This window comes from Oryzias melastigma, linkage group LG11 (assembly GCF_002922805.2).
Source record: "Oryzias melastigma strain HK-1 linkage group LG11, ASM292280v2, whole genome shotgun sequence".
In the NCBI taxonomy this organism is placed as follows: domain Eukaryota; kingdom Metazoa; phylum Chordata; class Actinopteri; order Beloniformes; family Adrianichthyidae; genus Oryzias; species Oryzias melastigma.
The window spans coordinates 23642207-23649636 of NC_050522.1; the positions used below are offsets into that span (position 1 = coordinate 23642207).

The 7430-nt window shown below is 37.7% G+C and overlaps 1 long non-coding RNA gene across 1 annotated transcript in view; it reads left to right on the plus strand.

Annotated features, from left to right (window-relative positions):
• Nucleotides 1-3886: 3886 nt before the first annotated feature.
• Nucleotides 3887-7430, plus strand: part of LOC112162672 — an 18253-nt gene continuing 14709 nt past the window's right edge. The window contains exons 1-2 of the long non-coding RNA XR_004948662.1: nt 3887-4093; nt 4319-4383. This is a non-coding gene — a long non-coding RNA (uncharacterized LOC112162672). The remainder of the gene's footprint in view (nt 4094-4318; nt 4384-7430) is intronic.

The window sequence follows — 7430 nt, forward strand, 5'->3', positions numbered from 1 at the left end:
GTTCGTTACTGTAGGACCTCAAAGATACTGTGCAATGCAAAAGATATAAATTTCTTAGGATTGATCCCTGAAACTGCTCGTGATTTATATGTTTTTTGATATTTTTGATTTTATTGTACTATTGGGCTGCACGGTGGCGCAAGTGGTTAGCGCTCTCGCCTCACAGCGAGAAGGCCCCGGTTCGAATCCCGGCTGGGACCTTTCTGTGTGGAGTTTGCATGTTCTCCCCGTGCATGCGTGGGCTTTCACCGGGGACTCCGGCTTCCTCCCACCGTCCAAAAACATGCTTCATAGGTTAATTGGTGACTCTAAAGTGCCCCTAGGAGTGAATGTGAGAGTGACTGAGTGTGTGATTGAGGCCCTGCGACAGACTGGCGACCTGTCCAGGGTGTACCCCGCCTTCGCCCATCAGTGGCCGGGATAGGCTCCGGCACCCCCGCAACCCCGAACGGGATGAAGCGGTCAAGAAAATGGATGGATGGATGGATGGATTGTACTATTGCTGTGTGTATTTTTTACATAGATAGACTGACTGATTGATCAAGTCATTAACAAAAAATAAATAATTCACAATTTTTTAATAGTTTAATTTTTCTAATGAAAAAAAACATCTAAATAATTTGCAACTTATAAAAAACGGTTTCTATTTGGGACAGACTCCTGTGACCCCAAAAAGTGCTCAAAAGATGGATGAATAATTGAAAAAGTGCATCGTTTATAACTAATTTAGAGGGTGCATTTGTCAATAAAATCAGGAGTTTAAATTTAAAAAAGAAAGTTGTATCGTTTTATGGCAATATTTCTTTTGTTTTTCTAAAATTTTAGATGAATTACTGATTTCGTTTCCGATCCTCTCCTCCAGAGGGCGCTGTTGTCTTCACCTCTGACTTCCTCCACACAAGTTTAAAGCAGAAACATCTGAGCTGCTTTAGTTTCATTGGTATAATTGCATAAAATTGTTTCTAAATTAACTTTTCACGGTTTCTCCTTTTCTGTGATTCTCATTTCATGAAGTAAAAACAGTAAAACGAGCTTCATGGTTTGCAGAAACCCGTCGCTCCTCACTGATTAAAGCAAACGAGGAGATAAGAATCCGATGACCTCTGACCTCTCCCCCTTCTCCAGCCTTCCTGGTTGACTGTGAGCAGATCAAACAGCTGAATTGTCCTTTAATGGCGGCGACAGCTGTCCCCACACACACATGTTAACACACATGCCGCCCCCCCGGCCTCCTGGAGGCTCCCCTGGGAACATCCTGTCTGATCGCCTCCCACGAGGGAGCGCTTCAGACCGCTCATTACTCATGCAGCTCTCGGCCACAGGCTGCAGCTGCTCCAGCGCGCCGCTAAAGGTCAGCTGACACCACAGCGTTTTCCATGGAGCCGCGTTTAATGAGCGCTGGACGTGACGCCTCTGCTGCTGCTGCTGCCGCCGACTCCTCGTCATGGGCAGACCGCAAGGTCAGAAATTACAGCTGCAGCCATCGATCAGTTCATCGATCAGTGAACTGGTGGAGTTCAGGCCTGGTGGTTACATCAGAGAAGCCAGGAGGAGCTCAGACATTCAACTTCAACTCTGGAAAATGACTTTTTTGGAATTATTTTATCTCTTTATTCCATCTCTGGGTGGATTTTCTGCTTTGTAATAAAGATGCTAATTATTAATGATCATTTTTCTCTTTTTTTTAAAAAAAGGTATTTTTTCCTGCTGCTTAATGCCTTGGTATGGAGCCCCTAAAGGGAGATCAAAGTAAAACAAAGAAAAATGTCAAAAAATACTTAGGGGCTCCGTAAAAAAAAATTAAGTAAAAAAATAAGTTCTGGTTTCTATCAGCAACTTTTTTCCCTAAAAAATAAAGTAAAAAATAATAATAATAAAACATCTGGTTAGTAACTATCACTGATGCACAACAGAAAGTACCTGGTGCTACAGTTACTATCCGTATCATCTTTTTTAGGCACACAAATGGGAAACTTTTTCCAAAAAAAACCCAAAATTCAGAAGCTAGTAATTGTTCTGTACCTTCATGAGAAAATATTCCACAAAAAATCCATTTTTTTTTGTTTATCTGTGGTCATTTATACCAATTAAAAGAGTCTCACATTTAACATGTGCATAAATGTGGTTTTGTGTGTGCGTATCAAGTGATTGATGTGTACTTTTAAAGATTTGTATGTGTAGTACTTAGTTTCAAGCTGCTGTAATTTAACATTGTGCGTGCGTAAACTGTATTTTGCTATTTTTTAAAGTATTTTTGTAAATGTGAAAACACAAGTGCAAATGAACCCAGTTATGTACAAAATGCAAAGTATGAGTTACAAATCAAGAATTACACACAAAAACGTTCAAAGTGTTAGATTGACAGATTTTGTGTAGTCTGCTTCTAAGTGGTAGGGGGTGTGGCCTTCAAACAAGCTCATTCCTAATTGGTGGGATTGGTTACCATGGAAACACTGAGTCAGACCGACTCGGACCAGTCTGTATTGTGATAAAAAAAATGATGTCAGAAACAAGTCATTTGGATGACATCACACTTCTTTCAGCAAACTGAACAAAAAAATTAGCAAAGCCATAATACTTGCAAAATTAAAAAAGAAAAATAAATAAAATTAAGAATTCTGCTTAAGTGTACATCCACACTTTTATAGTCAATGGTTACAGCTAATTAGACATTAACTTTTTTCCCAATTTTTGACCTCAAACTCCATTTTGATTAAAATTATTCCCAATCTACAACCAAATTATCATATTTTTTCTTTTTTTGGACAATATTTTCCTGTCAGACAGATGGAGATGTCACGTACCGTCAATGCTGCAGGCGGCAGGACAGAAACATCTGGCAGACGTGTCTGCACAAACACGTACTGTTTACTGCACTTCATAATTACCCCAAAGAGGACAAACATGTCCTGGAAAAGAGGAAATGAGGCTTTTGGGGGCATTTGGAGACTTTGGAAAATCACGATGGACCAAAAAAACTGAGTTTAACCCTTTAACTGGCATGTTTTTAAAAATATTGATTGTGTGTATTACTCGCCAAGATATAGAGGTCCTAAAGCACATGTCAAAGTCAAGGCCCGGGGGCCGGATTCGGCCCTCTGGGTAATTCTATCCGGCCCTCCAGATCATTTTATTTATTGTTATTAATGACACGATGTTATCTTGCGCTCATTTCTAACTTGTATAATTTTGACAAAATATGTTTTTATGGAGAGTAAAATAGTGAAAGTTATTTGCGGTTTAAGCTGATTTATTCTGGAATAATATTCCTGCCTTTTTATTATTCATAATTATGTTAAGTTATGGTTTTAAAGTTTTAAAATTGGCATTCTGCTAGCCTTTTGGACTATATTGGCATTTACTAAGATTTTTTTAGGCTATTTTGGCATTTGGCTATTATTTCAGCTACATGCTAGCTGTTTTGGCTAATTTAGACTTTTTTTCAGTTTTTTTTCTCCGTTTTGGGGTTTTGTTAATATTCTAGCTAGATTGTCTGTTTTGGCTAATTTGGGTTTTTTATTGTTGGTTTTTATGCTGTTTCGGAGTTTAGTTATTTTTAAGTTACATGCTAGCTGTTTTAGCTAACCTAATTTTTTGTTTTGTTTTGTTTTTGCTTCTTAAGCTAATTTGGCATTTAGCTAACATTTTAGCTGGCTGTCAGCTTCAGCGTTTTTAGCTATCAATTTCAGCATCTTCAGCTATCAGCACTAGCATCTTCAGCCAAATTCAGCTTACAGCATTCACACTAGCATTAATCACAGGTAATGCTATACTGTATATCTAGATCATAATTATGTGAAAAGTAACGGTTTTACATTAAAAATTGGAATTCTGCTAGCTTTTTGGACTATTTTGGCATTCAGTAAGATTTTTTTTTTTTGCCATTATGGAGTTTAGCTAATATTTCAGCTACATGCTAGTGTAACAGCTGTTTTGTTTAGTTTATTTAATTTCACCAAATTTGATGTAAACAGTTTTTTTATGAACATTTCTACCTGGGTGTTAGTCTGTCCGAGGGTCCGTGAACGCACCACGGTGACGCAGCAGACAGTGCTGCACATGCGCACTCAGACTGCTGCAAACTGTGGCCGAGGTAAGACGTGCTCCTCCTTGTGTCCGTTCTTTGTAATTATATATTAGCTTGAGTTGTTTTTGAATTTGTTTATCGGGATTTAGCAAAAGTAGGAATTGTACTGTATTAATTTTCCTCGGTTTGTAATGTGTTATTTTTGTTATTAGCTGCTTTAAATGACCCATTTTCGCGCCTTTTCCCGTCCATTTTGTGTTTACTTTTCTTTCTTTTTCGTGCAATTTTCAGTTGTTAGGGGGAAGCACTGACAAATCCCGGACAGCCGTGTAACATTTGTGTTTTCTGTCGACCAGGTATGATGTTAGTTCTCATTTTCTAATGTTCTTTTCATGTTTTATTTCACGTGCTGTGGGGGAGGTAAATGCGCACGGAGACTGCTGCAAACTGTGGCCGAGAAAAAAAAAGAAACTAAATCAGCATCGGAGCCTGATCTTCATTCACCTGACCTGAACACAACGCAGACCGACACAGTCGAACCAATTACACCAGCTATTGTGGCTAATTTAGACTTTTTTGTTTTGTTTTTTAGGCTATTTTGGAGTTTAGCTAATATTTACATGCTAGCTGTTTTGGCTAATTTAGACTTTTTTTTTTTCTTTTTTTTTCCACTTTGGAGTTTAGCTTAAATTTTAGCTACACTGGCTGTTTTGGCTAATTTGGGATTTTTTTTGTTTGTTTGTCTTTTAGGCTGTTTTGGAGTTTAGCTATTTTTAAGCTACATGCAACTGTTTTAGCTAACCTGAGTTTTTTATTTTGTTAGTTTTCAGGGCTAGTTTGGCATTTAGCTAATATTTTAGCTAGCTTTTTAGCATCTTTAGCTATCAGCACTAGCATATTCAGCTGCCACATTCAGCTTACAGCATTCACATTTTTGCAGGTAATGTTATATATCTAATTCATGTAAAAAAAAAGTTACATTTTTAAAGTTTTAATAAATTAGTTTTAGAGTGTTCAATAAATGTTTATCCTTTTCGTTCTGCGATCTAAGGTGTGTTTTGGATTTTGGTCCCTTGTGTGATTGAATTTGACACTCCTGTCCTAAAGGGACATTGAAGAAAAAAAATGAAGTAAAAAAGAATTTTTTTTCCCAAAAATTGAAGTAAAAAAATATTTTTTCTGGTTACTAGCTGGTGTGCACTAGACAGTCACCAGAATTTTTTTTTTTACTTCAATTTTTAGAAAAACTATTTTTTTCTTGTGTGCACCAGTTACTTACCAAAACATTTTTATTCCTAAAAGTTGAAGTAAAAAAAAAAAAATCTGGATATTAACTTTCACAGAAAAAAAAACTACATTTCACTTCATTTGTTTTTTAACTTTGATTTCCCTTTAGGGGGACAAGCAGGAAAAAAACAAACTTTTTTGATTATTTTTTTTTCTTCTTTTTGATAAAGTGTTAAAATAAAACAGTAATTTCTGTTTTTGTCCTTTGTTTGGAGCTCAATATTGCAGCTTTTTGAATAAACGGAAGTGAGTTTAATTGATGCCTGTGCGTGTGTGATAACGAGTCACTGCCGTGTATTTTAGTTCCTCTGAAATATTTAAAGTCTTTGACCTAAAAGCCTTTTTGCTTGTCATGTTATTTTTATGACGCTGATTCATGAGCACGCTCTAACGTGCAAAATAGGACAAACGCGTGTTATCCCCCCTCCGGAGTCACTCTATTATTTCTGTGCACGTTCTTCAATCGTGTTAAATTCAATCATCAGGAGGATGAAGGTTAACGTCCAGGAAGTGTCACAGGATTGCCCTCCACGCTGTGCGTGGATAATAAAGTATTTTTAGTTCTGTTGCTACGAGGGCTGCACGAGGACCATCCTCCTCCTGATGATGTCAGGCTGGGAGTGCGGGGCCTCCAGGGGTCCACGGCATCATGGGATGCTGCCGATTGGGATCCGGGAGCATCACCTGATCCTGACCTCTGGTTCCACGTGGTCCTTGTTTCTGCCTCTCGGGGCTCAAAGATGCTTTAAAAACAGTTTGGAGCAACCCCAAAGGAGAAGCTGTCCCAGCATCCCCGGCTCATGGCGCCGTGGTCAACCTGTTGGAGGTGTGTGGACACGACACCAAAAAAGAAGGAAGACAGAAGTGGGGTTTAGAGCGATAAATGAGGTCGAGGCTTTGAACAGACGCTGCAGGGCTCTGAGTCACGCCGCTCCCATCCCCCACCCCTCGCCGTAATCCTTCCTGCTTTAACCGAGAACACACTGTAACACTGACCTGGTACACCGGGCCTCCCAGCTTATGCTGCTATGTTAATAAAACATGCAATAACCCCCCCACCGACCCTAACACACCCCCACCCCGCCCGACAGCGAGCGAACAACCGTGATGACACACAAATACAGAGAATCGGGGTGAATAGTTAACAGGATTGTGATGGCGGCGTGAATCAGCCCCCCAGAAATCCTGTTCAGACGTACACGCCAAGAAGGGGGCGTGGCCTCCTGTGACACCAAGGGGACCTTCTGTGACATCATTTATTATAACGAGTGAAAATCAATTTGCAATACCTGGATTCTGGGTTACCTTACGGACAAAATAGATAAAGATTTTATTTTTATTTCACAGTTGTTTTTATTAATTAATCAATCACATCATCAAACAGCTTCAAAACAAAAAGGCAATTCACACTAATTTGCTTTTTGGAAAATTGTGTTTATTGAATCCCAAAGGTTATTGCATTGATGTTTCTTTCTCTCATGTATTATATATGTTTATGGGTTTTTTTTCTTCAATTTTTACACATTTTAATTCCCCCTGAGACACTCAGTTTGTTGTTGTATTATGTTGTTTGTTGATAAAGTTTAAAAAAAAAATTGGCAATACCTGGATGTGAGTCAATTTCCTGTTTAAACCCAGAGAATCCAGGGCACCATTTTCTTAACTTTTTAAAAAATTTTCAACATAATTTTTACTATTTTTCTGTTAATTGTGGCAAAAAAAAGTCAAATTAGCTTTTAAAACTCCTAAGGTTTTGGTTCTGGATGTGGGATTTTTTTAGACTAGCAATAATGCAACTGGAGAAATCAATTTATATAAATAAATGTTACTTTATTTTTAGACATATTAATACGTATTTATTTTAGACTTCATATATAGTCCTCACCTTATTGGTACATTCAAATTATGATGTGAAAATGCTAAATTATTTTTCATTCCAATCTTGATTGTTTGCAATCACATAGTAAAGACACAACTTCACAATTAAAATAGTTTTAATTTGAAATTTAACAAGAAGATTTCAAATTTGGATCATCATAGTTGCCTGTTTTTAATACACTGTTTTGACTGTTTTGACCTTTTCTTTGCTTTATTTTGGGGATTTTTAGTTTTTTAT